Source organism: Tetrao urogallus (genome assembly GCF_951394365.1).
Source record: "Tetrao urogallus genome assembly, chromosome: 19".
NCBI classification, from domain to species: Eukaryota; Metazoa; Chordata; class Aves; order Galliformes; family Phasianidae; genus Tetrao; species Tetrao urogallus.
The window spans coordinates 3,117,397-3,130,042 of record NC_136832.1 but is presented as its reverse complement, the minus strand read 5'-3'; positions in this window follow the sequence as shown (position 1 = coordinate 3,130,042).

Below are 12,646 nucleotides of genomic sequence, written 5' to 3'. Positions count from 1 at the left end.
AAGAAAAAGCCTAAATTCTCTACACTGGCACAGCAGGTTCAGCTTTGATCTCTCAGGAGGTTCATTTCCTTCATTAGGCTTTTCTTAAAATTCACTTTTATGAGCTCTTTAATTTTCCCCCTGCACTCCCCCTTCCATAAAAGCCTTTTTAGATTCATTCAACAAAGGGGCAGGTGGGGGAGGAAAGCTTCCTTTAACTGCCACTAAACGCTACCTGAAGCTGCTAGCTGTGCACAGGGACACCAGAGCCATTCACTGAGCAAGGCTCAGGAGCTGAAAGAGGGAGAAATCCCACCAAGGCAATAATAAACCACTGAAAGGAACAATGTGGGAAGGAAAGAACTACTCAATGCTGATGAAGGAAAAGGTGAGGCAGCACAGGGAGACCTCCTGCACAATTTGGGTGATTGCTGCTGCAAAATAGGTGGAGAGTTCTTACAGCTTGAATGACCCACAGCCTCCCTTCCATTTCCTCTTCAGTTGGTGCTGCACAACTGATCAAACCAACAACTCCCCCCCCATTTCAGATGACACTGTGTAGAACAGACAACGCAACATTTTCCATAGGGGAGCTGCAAGGCGGAGAAATGCCAGACACGCAGCTTAGAGAGGCGTTCTCCTCTTGGTTCTACACTCAACTGTTTAAGTCTCAGCACTATGTTGATTACAGCAGTTGAGGTGACTCATGGCTGCAGTGCCTATAAGGGGAACCCCTCTTTTCCCCCCCGTTTCCTGTTGAAATACCTTCCTCTACCAAACATAGTAAGGAGAACTGAGCTCAGCATCTCTTTCTGGTTGATTCCTCACCAAAAAAAAAAAAAAAAAAAGTACACATCTCCTGTCTGACCTACACAAATCATAGCATGGAGTTCAATTCTCCATGTGAAGGGTTGGTTTCTTCTCAACAGCGTGTCACCTTACACCACAAGAGCCTTTTCAGTAGCAGGGAATGAAAAGGTACTGCTGCCCAGGCTGTTGAATCCAGTCCCTTGCTTTTGCACTCCACTGGACTGTGCAATTCTATTCACAAGCAGCAGATTTATTTTAACTGCAGTTTGTGGCTTTACCCCCACTATTCTCATTAAAAACTTAGCTTCTTATGATTATCCACTTACTTGGAGTAATTTAAACAATGAAACAATCCAAGTAAATAGTAAGATTATTCACCAGCTCATTTGTGTAGATGAACTTGGTTAACATCCTTGGAAGCAGATACCATTCTTAATAAGAAAACTGTGCCCTGGTTCCTGCTGGGGCTGTAGTGAGCCCCGAGGGGTTGTCCTTGGACTTAAAAGGTAACAGAACTCATTTTGCTGTCAACCCACTCCTACTGGAAAAAGAAAGAAGCTGCATTTTCTAGAGCTTGTCCAAGGGCCAGATTCTCACCTCAGAAGGAGCATGAAACATGAATTCACCTACAGATTATTCAGCTTTCTGGTTTTAAGCCTGGTGTAGCAGAGATGAGATTCTGCCCTGCCTTTTCTTTTCTGGTGTTCACTTAATTCACTGCAACACGAGCACAACTGGATTTAACAGGACTCAACAACTGCAATAGCTCACACAGGTTTGTTTTTTTTTTTTTTTTTTAAATAGTCCTGGAATCACAGGCCACTACTTTTCTGCTACATCAACCCCAGGCCTCCCCCAAGCCCAAACTCAATCTCAATTACATTTAACAAAGCTAGGTGGATGGGCAGCATGAAGTCAGATGAAGTTCAGTGCAGACAAATGCAAGGTAATGCACTTAGGAAAGGATAATTTGAACTACACAGGAGAAAAAAAAAAAAAAAAAAAAGCAGAATGCTTTTGTGAGATAATCATCTGCTGTGCTCTGAGACGCAGGGTACTGAAAAGAGTATAATGGAAGGAGATAGCAAGTCCCTTCCTTGGGAAGATGTGCACTCCAGCTCACAGTAAGGCAAACTCACCCTAACTCCAGCACTGCAGCTACAGAGGAGCTGAGATCAGAGACTCCAGGCAGATAAAGCTTGACAAGAGCTCCGGTTTGTCAAAGTACCAGAGGGAACACATAAAAGAACACCTCTTTGGGCATCTTCTGAGTCATAGCAAGCCAGGTCTGGGTACCTGGCTGCAAACTTCAGGGCACAGGGACTGCTCTCCCCCATACCAAGTTGTGGTTCAGATACCAGGAAGTTATGAAGCCTTGTACAGACCTTGCATTAATCACTGCTGAACAGTGCTCAGCTCACAGGCTAGGATCCTGCCTATAAGATCTCAGAGACCCCTTGCACCTGCACTGCCCTCACATGCTGCCTCTGAGCTTGTTGGGGCTCTGAGCACTGATGAAGCTATGGGTGTCCCTGTGCACTGCAGGGAGCGGCACCAGATGGCCTTTACGGGTCCCCTCCAACTCAAAAGATTCTGTGATAAATGAAAGCTAACCAGAACCAGCAGCTCTCCATGGTGCCATCTAGATTTGCTTGCAGAACAATTTGGCATGCACACTGCTCCCACTGATGCCAGCTGGTGTCCACACACCACATGCCCAGGGAAGCAGCTCATCGCTTGTTCACAGCGACACAGCAGGGCTGAGGAGAGCAAGTGCTTGCCCTGCCTCCTATCAGTGCTTTAAACACCCAAGGGCTACCCTTCCAAACAACTCAGGTCAAAAAGCACAGATGGAGGAAACAGAACTTTCCAGAGTGCTCTCAGAAAAATATCAGTGCCCACTCAGTGCTTTTCTAACCTTCTTTGACTGCTGCAAGCTCCCGTCCCTCCAAGGAAAGGAGAGCCTGCAGGTCTTATGGAGCATCTCTCAGGCTGGACCCTGTGCAGGGAGCAGATTTTGTGAAGTGTGGGGCCATCTGATGGCAGAAGCTGGCAGCACTCTTTAGAGTGCTCTAAAGCATCCCAAATGCTGCACTGTTTGCTCCATTCATCTTCAGTAATTGAATGCATGTCCTGGGGGGTGCACTGTACAGGGGCGAGAGGAAGGGAGGGGAAACTGTACTTATATTTGTCTTCCTAGATTTAGTTTGTCTTTATCTCCAGCTATTTTGAATGTCATGGGGAGTTAATGAAGACATGTTGTGCATCTGCAAAGCATGGAACAACTTCTCTCCTGTCTGAGCATATTAAAATCTTTCTTACGCTAGAATTTACAGAGAAAGAATAAACGAAAAGGAAGAGAGATAAGAGGAAAGCAGAAAGAGATGAGACACAAGAAGAAAAGAAGGAAATTCCCTTTTTAAAATTTCAGATCTCAAAGCTGTATCACAGGATGTTTTCCAGTCCCTTCTTCAGCTCGGTCTCGATCAGACATCAACCCTGGAAGAACTGTTGCCACCTATTCAGCAGGACACAGAAACACCCTAAACACACCATTAAAGATCAGCTTGCTCCACTACAGACCCAAGTGAGGGCACATAGCAGGGATGAATCAAGCAAAAACATCCTCCCCAGTGGAAGTGGCACATCTCCAGCTCCTGATGGTGTGCACCTGCAGCCACCTGAGCTCTGTCCAAACGCAAAGGACAACAAGACGTCATAGCTCCCATCGCTGGCACAGATATTTCTAGTTGCTATTTCTGCGTTACAGACAGGAAACGGAGTCAGACAGCAAATGCAAGCTCAGATCTATAAAGGCTTTTTAGCCTCCAACCTCTGCCTCAAGACAATCCCTGGCTTAGATCTCCCCAATCATTTCCAAGAGAAGAGATGAGGCAGTGGCAGAGAAAAGCCCTTTCCCTAGGATATCCCTTCCTCATCTCTCCCCTCTCCCAGGAGGTAGAGGCAACAGTACAGACTTTCCTTAATCATAGGGCTGTTCTCTTCAAAATTAAGATCTTCCTTTTCCTGGCACTTCCCATCTTCTGTCTCCCTAAGGCAAGATCTGGCACACCTCAGATGTTCTGGTTTGGCCTGTAGTTTTATTTAGACTGCTCCTTGCTTTGGGGATTCTCTGTTTATATCATTGGAGGGTGTTAATAAGGGCAGAATGGTTTCCAGATCCACACCAGCTGACTGGATTTCCTGAATCCACGCCATCTGTAAAAACAGAAATGTTCCCTTCTCCTTGTACATAGATAAGTGCATTAAGGCCAAACCTCCTGGGGCAGGAGCACAGGAGAGATATGGAGCTCCAGCCAAATGAAACCCAGCATGCTCTGGAACAAGGTACAGAACTACCATTTTTAATACGGAGGCACATCTGAAGACACAAAAGATGCCATCACTCAGTGGAGTGAAGAGCCTGACATTTTAAAAAAAAGCACACTAAGGAATTTTTGGCACCTTTTTCTGACACATCTGGCACCAGCCGCCCTCAGAGACACAGGAATATGCAAGCTCAGGCCCTGGCTGGTGTTACAGCACTTGCATATCCCTAGGATACAGGTTTTCCATTTCAAGCCAAACTCAAGTCACCAGCCATATCCAGCAGCAGTACACTCACCCACATGCTCCTTGATCACAGGGAGGTAGCACAGCAAGGAAGGAACCTTGGAAATAAGATGCATAGGGTGCAATGCCTGAGCGTGCAACTGGCTTGCTGATAGCATTGGCCCCATCAGTGGGCAGACTACAGCTCATAAACCTGACAGCGGCTCAACACCAGATTTCCAGTCTGGAGCAGGCTAAGCTCACCTGACTAGGAACTGAAAATCAAGGTGTCTCAGTCAAGACTGCCAGCCCCTTACACCACGATGCTCACCAGGTTCACACCAAAACCATACTATTATCTAGGCACTGACACGAGGGGGTGAACACTGGGCTGAATCAGCTTCTTTCCATTATTTGATCTCTTAATCTAAATGTTGCCCAGACTCTTAGGAAGGAAATGACAGCTAGCAGTACAGACAAAAAAACCTCATAGTTCTAATACACTAGCAGAAAACAGTCTCAAGTTCTGAAAAGTCAGCAAGCAGCAGCGAAACAGCCACCAAGAGGCAGGCTGAGGGGGCCTATGTGCAAAACCCCTTAACCCAGATCCCGCACACGAGAACTAGCTTGTACCAGGCACACTGAACCAAGGCAGAGCTCTCACGCATCCCACATCATGGCCACGCTCTGCAATTCAGCCATTTGGGCAGTACCACAAAAGTCTCACTGCTATTCCCCATCTCCAGCCCATTGCTGCGCACCAGCCCTGTGATTTATTTGACACTTGTGCCAACCAGCTCCACTCACAACCCATCACGACAAACAGCCAAACCACAAGAGGGGTACTTTTGTTACTTTGGCAAATTACACCAGCTCTGTGCATCTGTTCAGGGAAGGGCAGAGCTACACAGCTTATCCCTTCCAGCAGGAACAAAGTGTTCCTCAGGCTCAGACACTGCATGTCTCCTCACTCCAAGCTGTTTGATAAAACCAGCCCTGTTACAAGAAGGGATGAAGACAGCAGTTAAAATGGAACAGCAGTAGGCAGCCAGCAAGCAAGGCCTAGGGAGTGCTGTAGCACACAGGGACTCCTTGCCTAGCAGAGACATGTGCCCATCCCCGTGGCTCCCTGCAACACACATCTCATACAGCCACAACAATGCAAAGAACACTTCACTAGTGTACTGTGATGAAAAGCACAGCAATAACAGCACAGCACCAAGGTCCCAGGCTGAAGCAAATAAGGATTTGATCAAACACAACATCCATGGGCACAGAAACAAAGAAAAGAAGCCGCTTACCTTCAGAAAGCCTCAGGCACACAGAGATATCCAGCAAGACACCTCCACTACCAACTCTTAAATGAAGACCTAAAATAAAGGTTCTGGCTCCACTCCTTTTAGTCACTCAGCTGCATTGCATACACCTGTGCTGCCCTGGGTTGGCCCTGCCTTCCCACCAGGTGCTTAATCACTGCTTCAAGCTGTGACTTGGCATTTTCACTGCAGCTAGCAATTCAGTTCAGTCTGATTTTCTTTGTTAGAGATAAACTTTTCCAAACCCTGAAACTGACAACCCGTGTCCCAACGTGGGAACGTATTGCATCCACAATCACCAAATATAGACTGCAGCATTACAGGTATTATGCAGCGCTGCATTTGCAGATGTGTTGCTGACTGCTTGGGGAATGACACAACAGAGCTGGCTATTCGCTTTCCTTCCAATTGAACAGAGCCCACATGTGTGCTCCCAACAGATCCACGTACCTGTTTAGTGTTTCTGAGGGATTTGGCCTTGTAGTAGCAGAAATGCTGTGGTACTGCAGTTTTCAAGGTCTTCAGTCTTTGAGGTGCTCTGAACAACAGCTTGGACCCTAAAATAAAACAGTGCTGCTCACTTTAGCATACAACAAGCATTTACCTAAATTAAAGACAGCAATTTGCTACACCCTGTAACACCGCTGCACTGAAGCAGTCCTGCCAGAACCAGTGTTCCTTTGTAAGTCATCTTAGTAACAAGAAACTATATTAGCATATACATATGAAATTTTGTAGCTTCCACCAGCATTCTGTAGCTTCCATCCCATCAAGTAAGACTGAGCTAATGAAAGCAATTTTTTCATATTCCAATGCAACAGATGAACTTGGCGATAACTGTATATCTTACCCTCATTAGCAGAAAATCTGGCAATCCAGTTTGATTTCATAAACTCCGAAAATCTTAATGTACCAAAAGGTAACAATTTGATTAAATAAAAATAACAAAAATTTGAGAATTCAGGGCAGTTTTCTGCTCTGCATTTTGTGCTCCTTATAAAGGCCCTTCGAAGGTTGTAAGTAATTAACTACAGTCGATAGCAATGGACCATCTAATCCCCAAATCCTCTCCCTCCCAATAGCCAAGTACTTCCATTTTCCACTTCCTTATGTTTAGCCAGGCTCCCTAAAATCACTTTATATGGCTTACGGTTTAAGTGAAGTTTAAAAAGTATTCCCTTCTGGTTTGTTTTTTTTCCCCTTCAACCTACTAACTTCACTGTGCTGTGTAAAAAGCATCCTTATCCCATTTTTATGCTAAGAAGCTTACCATCAATTGCAGTATTACAACTTCTTCTCTGCCTCAGTTTTGCAATACAATTTACTTTGGTTATTGCACGAGTAACCATTGTGATGGTAAAAGCAACGATCACTGTTCAGTCCATTAAAGCATTTTGTTGTTTCACACCACTGATTTCTCCTCTAAAATTATTAAGAACATGAAAGGCAGAAGTCTCACTGGCTCCTACATGCACAGGTGTCTTCCAGCTCTTCCATGAGCCCTTCCAAGGAGCAATGCTTCACTGTATACCCATGCAACAGTGATTTGCTACAGATGACATTCCCAGCTCAGTATTTCACATGCTACATAGCTCAGCAAGTTTGCTGAGCTCTTTAACGGCTGTCTCCCATGCAGCACCAAGCACAACAGGCATTTATTTCATACTAAGCTTGCCAGATGATATCCCAATAAAAATAACGCTTTCCAGCCTGTACATATTAGAGAGATTATGAGGGAACCTCAGTGGAGAGCCTTACGCAGAGCTATCGCCTCTAACTTCTCCCACTTCCCCCTAATCCACTGACAGCCTCTCAGAATAAAGCAAGTCATTTGCTGAATCTCCCTTATCTTACTGTACATCAATTTCTTGAAACATTCATGGGATCACTATGCATTTCATTTACCCTTAAGGCCAACCCCTCTGCTTATTAAATTAAGAAGATGAATGAAAGATTTGCTCTCTTGCTTGCAGCCCAGGGGATTCATTAGTCAAGTAAATGATTGCACTTGCCTCAAGTTATGCTACTGCAGTGTTTGCAATGTGTCTTCTGATCTCAGCTCCCCATACACTTTTTGGAAACAAGGTTGGCTTTCAGACAGGTCACATTTAATTCCACTCATCTGACTTCAGCAAATGGAAAGACGGACCTCAAACTCACCACCCCCTTCCCTTATTTGCTCAGCCCTCCTTGTGTTTCACAGAACAGGCACACAGGGGGAATCAAGAGCTGCATGTAAACTCCAGATACTCACCCCAGTTAAGGCCGTATCAAGTGCAGCAAACATTTTAGCACTGACATCAAGTAGATACTTGGGTACATGGTGACACAGTGCAGTCAGAACCGCTTTGTGCAGAAGGGAGCATTTCCACCCAGTGAGTCAGACCACTAACTAAGCACAGAGTTAACAGGCAGTGAGCTCCCTTCTCATTCAGGGAGGAGCTGGCTCTCAAGCACCTGTAACCAGAGGGAATCAGCATCTCCACATGTGATCCTGAGAAAGCAGGGGAAAAAAGGCACCTCAGAAAAAGGCTCAAATCCACATCGCAGTCACACTGCACTCAGGCGTGGAGGAAAAGTGGAACTGGGCACACGTGAACTCCTGGGAATAGATCCTGATTTTGCCAGACGGATCCACAAAAAGCAAACTCAGGACAAACAAGTCTCACTTGCACAGCTGGGTGAGCACTTCAACCATTTGCTAAGTGGCTCATTGAAGAGACACCCTAAGCAAGCTGCTGGGAGATCAGCAAATGAAGATTGAGGCTTGCATTTCTGCGCATAAAGTCATTTACAGGCTGTGCTGCCTCTTATGTGGACTGGTGAACAGCTTTCTACGTGTAACACTGGAGAGATGTTACAGCAAAAGGCAGTTGCTATAACAGAATAATAGACATGCAATAAAGCACATTCTATTTTACAGGAACCATGATAGCAAGAAGCACGGTATGCCTGCCACTCAGTGCTACTCACAGACACCCCAGTGACTCTGTGCTCTGCTACCAGGCAGCCAGACAGAAGCATTAGGCACCATGACAACTGCCCAGCTGGTGAAAGCTTTCCTGTAAATCTGTAACTACAGATGAAAGATAGGAGAGTTTGGGGCTTCTCCCAGCTCTGCACCTAATGCACCAGGCACTCAGAAACGCATGTCCATATGAAATGCATCACTGCTGCATTAGAAGGGCTGCTTCCTGCACATCACAGGTACAGATCAAAAGGGAATTCGGCAATTCCGGCTAATATCACAGTCCTCCCTCCTCTCTGCCACTGAACTCGTGTTTCTTTACTCCCCAGCTTTCACAGAATCACAGAATCACAGAATTGTAGGGGTTGGAAGGGACCTCCAGAGATCATCGAGTCCAACCCCCCTGCCAAAGCAGGTTCCCTACAGCAGGTCGCACAGGTCGGCATCCAGGCAGGTCTTGAACATCTCCAGAGAAGGAGACTCCACCACCTCCCTGGGCAGCCTGTTCCAGTGCTCCGTCACCTCACTGTAAAGAAGTTCTTGCGCATGTTTGTGCAGAACTTCCTATGCTGCAGTTTCCAGCCGTTTCCCCTTGTCCTGTCTCCACTCACCACTGAAAACAGTCTGGTCTCGCCATTCTGCCCCCCACACCTTAGATATTTATAGACCTGGATCAGGTCCCCTCTCAGTCTTCTCTTCTCAAGGCTGAACAGACCCAGTTCACTCAGCCTTTCCTCATAGGAGAGATGCTCCAGGCCCTTCACCATCTTCGTGGCCCTCCGCTGGACTCTTTCCAAGAGATCCTTGTCTTTTTTGTACTGGGGAGCCCAGAACTGGACGCAGTGCTCCAGATGAGGCCTCACCAGGGCAGAGTAGAGGGGGAGGATCACCTCCCTCGACCTGCTGGACACGCTTTTTCTAATGCACCCCAGTAAGCCATTGGCCTTTTTGGCCACAAGGGCACACTGCTGGCTCATGGCCAACCTGTCATCCACCAGGACACCCAGGTCCCTTTCCGCAGAGCTCCCCTCCAGCAGGTCATCCCCCAACCTGTACCGGTGCATGCAATTATTCCTCCCCAGATGCAAGACTCTACACTTGCTTTTGTTAAACCTCATCCGTTTTTTTTCTGCCCAGCTATCCAGCCTATCCAGGTCTTGCTGAATGGCAACACAGCCTTCAGGCGTGTCAGCCAATCCTCCCAACTTCGTATCATCAGCAAACTTGCTGAGGGTGGCCATTATCCCCTCATCAAGGTCATTGATGAAGATGTTGAACAAGACCGGACCCAGCACAGACCCCTGAGGAACACCGCTGGTTACAGGCCTCCAACCGGACTCCGCACCACCAACAACGACCCTCTGTGCTCTGCCAGTCAGCCAGTTCTCAACCCACCTCACTGTCCACTCATCTATCCCACACTTCCTCAGCTTTGTTATAAGGATGTCGTGGGGGACAGTATCAAATGCCTTGCTGAAATCAAGGTAGACTACATCCACTGCTCTCCCCCTGTCCACCCAGCCAGAGACAACATCATAGAAGGCTACCAGGTTGGTCAAGCACGACCTCCCCCTTGTGAACCCGTGCTGACTATTCCTGATAACCTCCTCTTCTTCCAGTTGTCTGGAGATGACATCCAGTACAAGCTGTTCCAGCTTTGCCCTAGGTTTCTCAGCCGACCTTCACCAAATGTTCAGCGTGGGTCTACAAACAGCACATCACAGTCACTTTCACCCTCTGTTAAAGGAAAAATGCCGTATTTGCGGTCTCCAACCTCCACCAGCTCTGCAAACCCTGCCTTCTCCCCTCCCCTCCCCCCCCCCAGCAGGTACCACCACGTGCCCAAAGCTGCGCTCCTCAGAACCCCCCCCTGTCCCCCCACAACACCGCTCCGGTTATTCCCGCACACCTTCAAGGAGCTGCCGCCATCTAGTGGGGCTGCAACACCCCGGCACCCGCCGGGCACTGATGACGAAGCGAAGGCCCTTACCGGAGCCTCCCGCGGAACCCACATCGCCAAAGAAGGAGCAGCAGATTGGGGCCGCGCTGCAGCGTTTTGCAGCCCCGCCTCAGCTCCAGGCACGCGGCTGAAGGGCAGCACGAGGCTCCGAGGATCCCAGCAGCACGCGTGCAGCTGGGGCCGGGCCGAGTGCAAGGGAGAAGCAAAAGGCAGCGCACGTGGGCTGTGCCGGCATTGAATGCGAGCCTGCTGCAGGTGGATGCTGTGTGAGGGTCCTGCTGGTTGTAGGGTTTGCTTTGTACTCCACCAGGGAGCGAGCGGTTTGCTTGCCCTGTGAGATGTGGGAGGCTTTGAGCTTGGTGCTGCCGGCAGAGCAGGAGCGATCTGGGAGGCCTGAGGAAGATGGAGAGGGTGCAGGGTTAAGTAATGCTCAGTGCTGCCCAGCTCAGGGCTGGAAGAGAAGGCACGGGAGGAAAGCCTACACCTTCAAAAGGAGGGAATCGTGCTGCTTCTGAAGCATGGTACAGAGCACAGTCTCCATAACTGCTTGATGATATGCCAAGAGTTGGCCTTGATAACCTTTGTGGGTCCTTTCCAACTTGAGATAGTCAGTGGTTCGAAGTGCTTGGGCTTGCTCCGGGATGCCTGGTTACCCGTGCTGAGGGGGGAGGCAGAACACAAAAGAAGGCAGGTGTATGGGCAGCCATGTCAGGGAGAGACCTGGTGTCCTGGGGGAAATGGGAGCCTGTGGTAGTGGGGTAGAAAAAGCTATGCGGATGCACACGTCAGTGAGAAAGTCAAAGATGGGCGATGTAAATGTGCTTAAATAGGTTACTTATGCTTCAAAAGTACTTACACTATTTCAAACAAGTCTGTGTCTGCAGTTTTGTACAGAGTACGTCTGCAAGAGCTCTTCTGCATGCCTCCACCTGAAACCTGCACAGCATGGGCTTATTCAAGAAGCTCTTGAGATTACTTTCTTATTCTGAGAGCAAGGAAAGGATTTGTTCCAGGTACAGAGCATTAGCTGCAAGTCACAAAATTCAGCAGCTAATATCACTAGGAATCAAAGTACTTTTAACAGGGCTGATGTTGGTAATTTTAGGGTATCTTCTGGGGAGATGCATAGAAAGAACAGCAAGGATATAGACTAAAGTCTTCTCTGCAGCTAGTGGAAAATTACCAGAAGTCTTCTATTATGTTACGTTCAGTCTGCAATACAATGCTTTGAAATGTGCTAGGACATCACCTGGCCCAAAGCATCCGGTCAAACAGAACTCTTAATGGATTCAGGTGGGGCACAGGGATTGAATAGCAGGGTTGTTCTGCCATGGTCTGTGACAGCTCCCATATCCCACCTGGGATACTGATAGTGCCTGCCAGCAATGCTGTAGGCATTGGTGCAATGCCCTCAGGACTGGTGTTCAAAGAGTGGCCCTGTTTGTGCTAGGCAGTTAACTTCAGGCTTGTGTTGTGGCAGTCAGACATGGCAAAGGGACACCCCAGTGCAAGGCTAGATGGTGAAGCTCTGAACTGAAGGGCTGAGGCTGCCCCAGGTGTTACACTGCTTGCACGTGCATTGTGTGCACTGAAGCTTGTTTCCTGGGATAAAACCCACAAGCTGGCAATCTTTTGCTTAGGGGTGCATCCTACCTCTCACACTGCTAAAAGGTGGTAGCAGCAATTATCTGAGCACTATTAGCCAGGTAACCATTTTGTGATATCAGAGTGAGAACATAACTCTGCATAACATAACAAATATGCAATTCATGTGTCCTCCAAAAATAAAAATCAACCTAGACCAAGTGTTACCCAGGGTATAGTAACAGCAGTTTTACACTTCTCCCTAACTGACCTTGCTTTATGAGCTTCAGATCAGTTGTAACCAGATCATGGGAACCCTTACTCCAGCTGATCTCAGTCCTGTGGTGTAAAGCTTACTGGCTGATGTGAATCCCCAGCATGGAGAGAGATGCTCAAATTCACATCCTGCCTGGGAGCTCAGTCTTCGGAAGCTGAAACCACCTCTCTCCTCTGAATTGCCCTTGGAGTTCTCTCTCC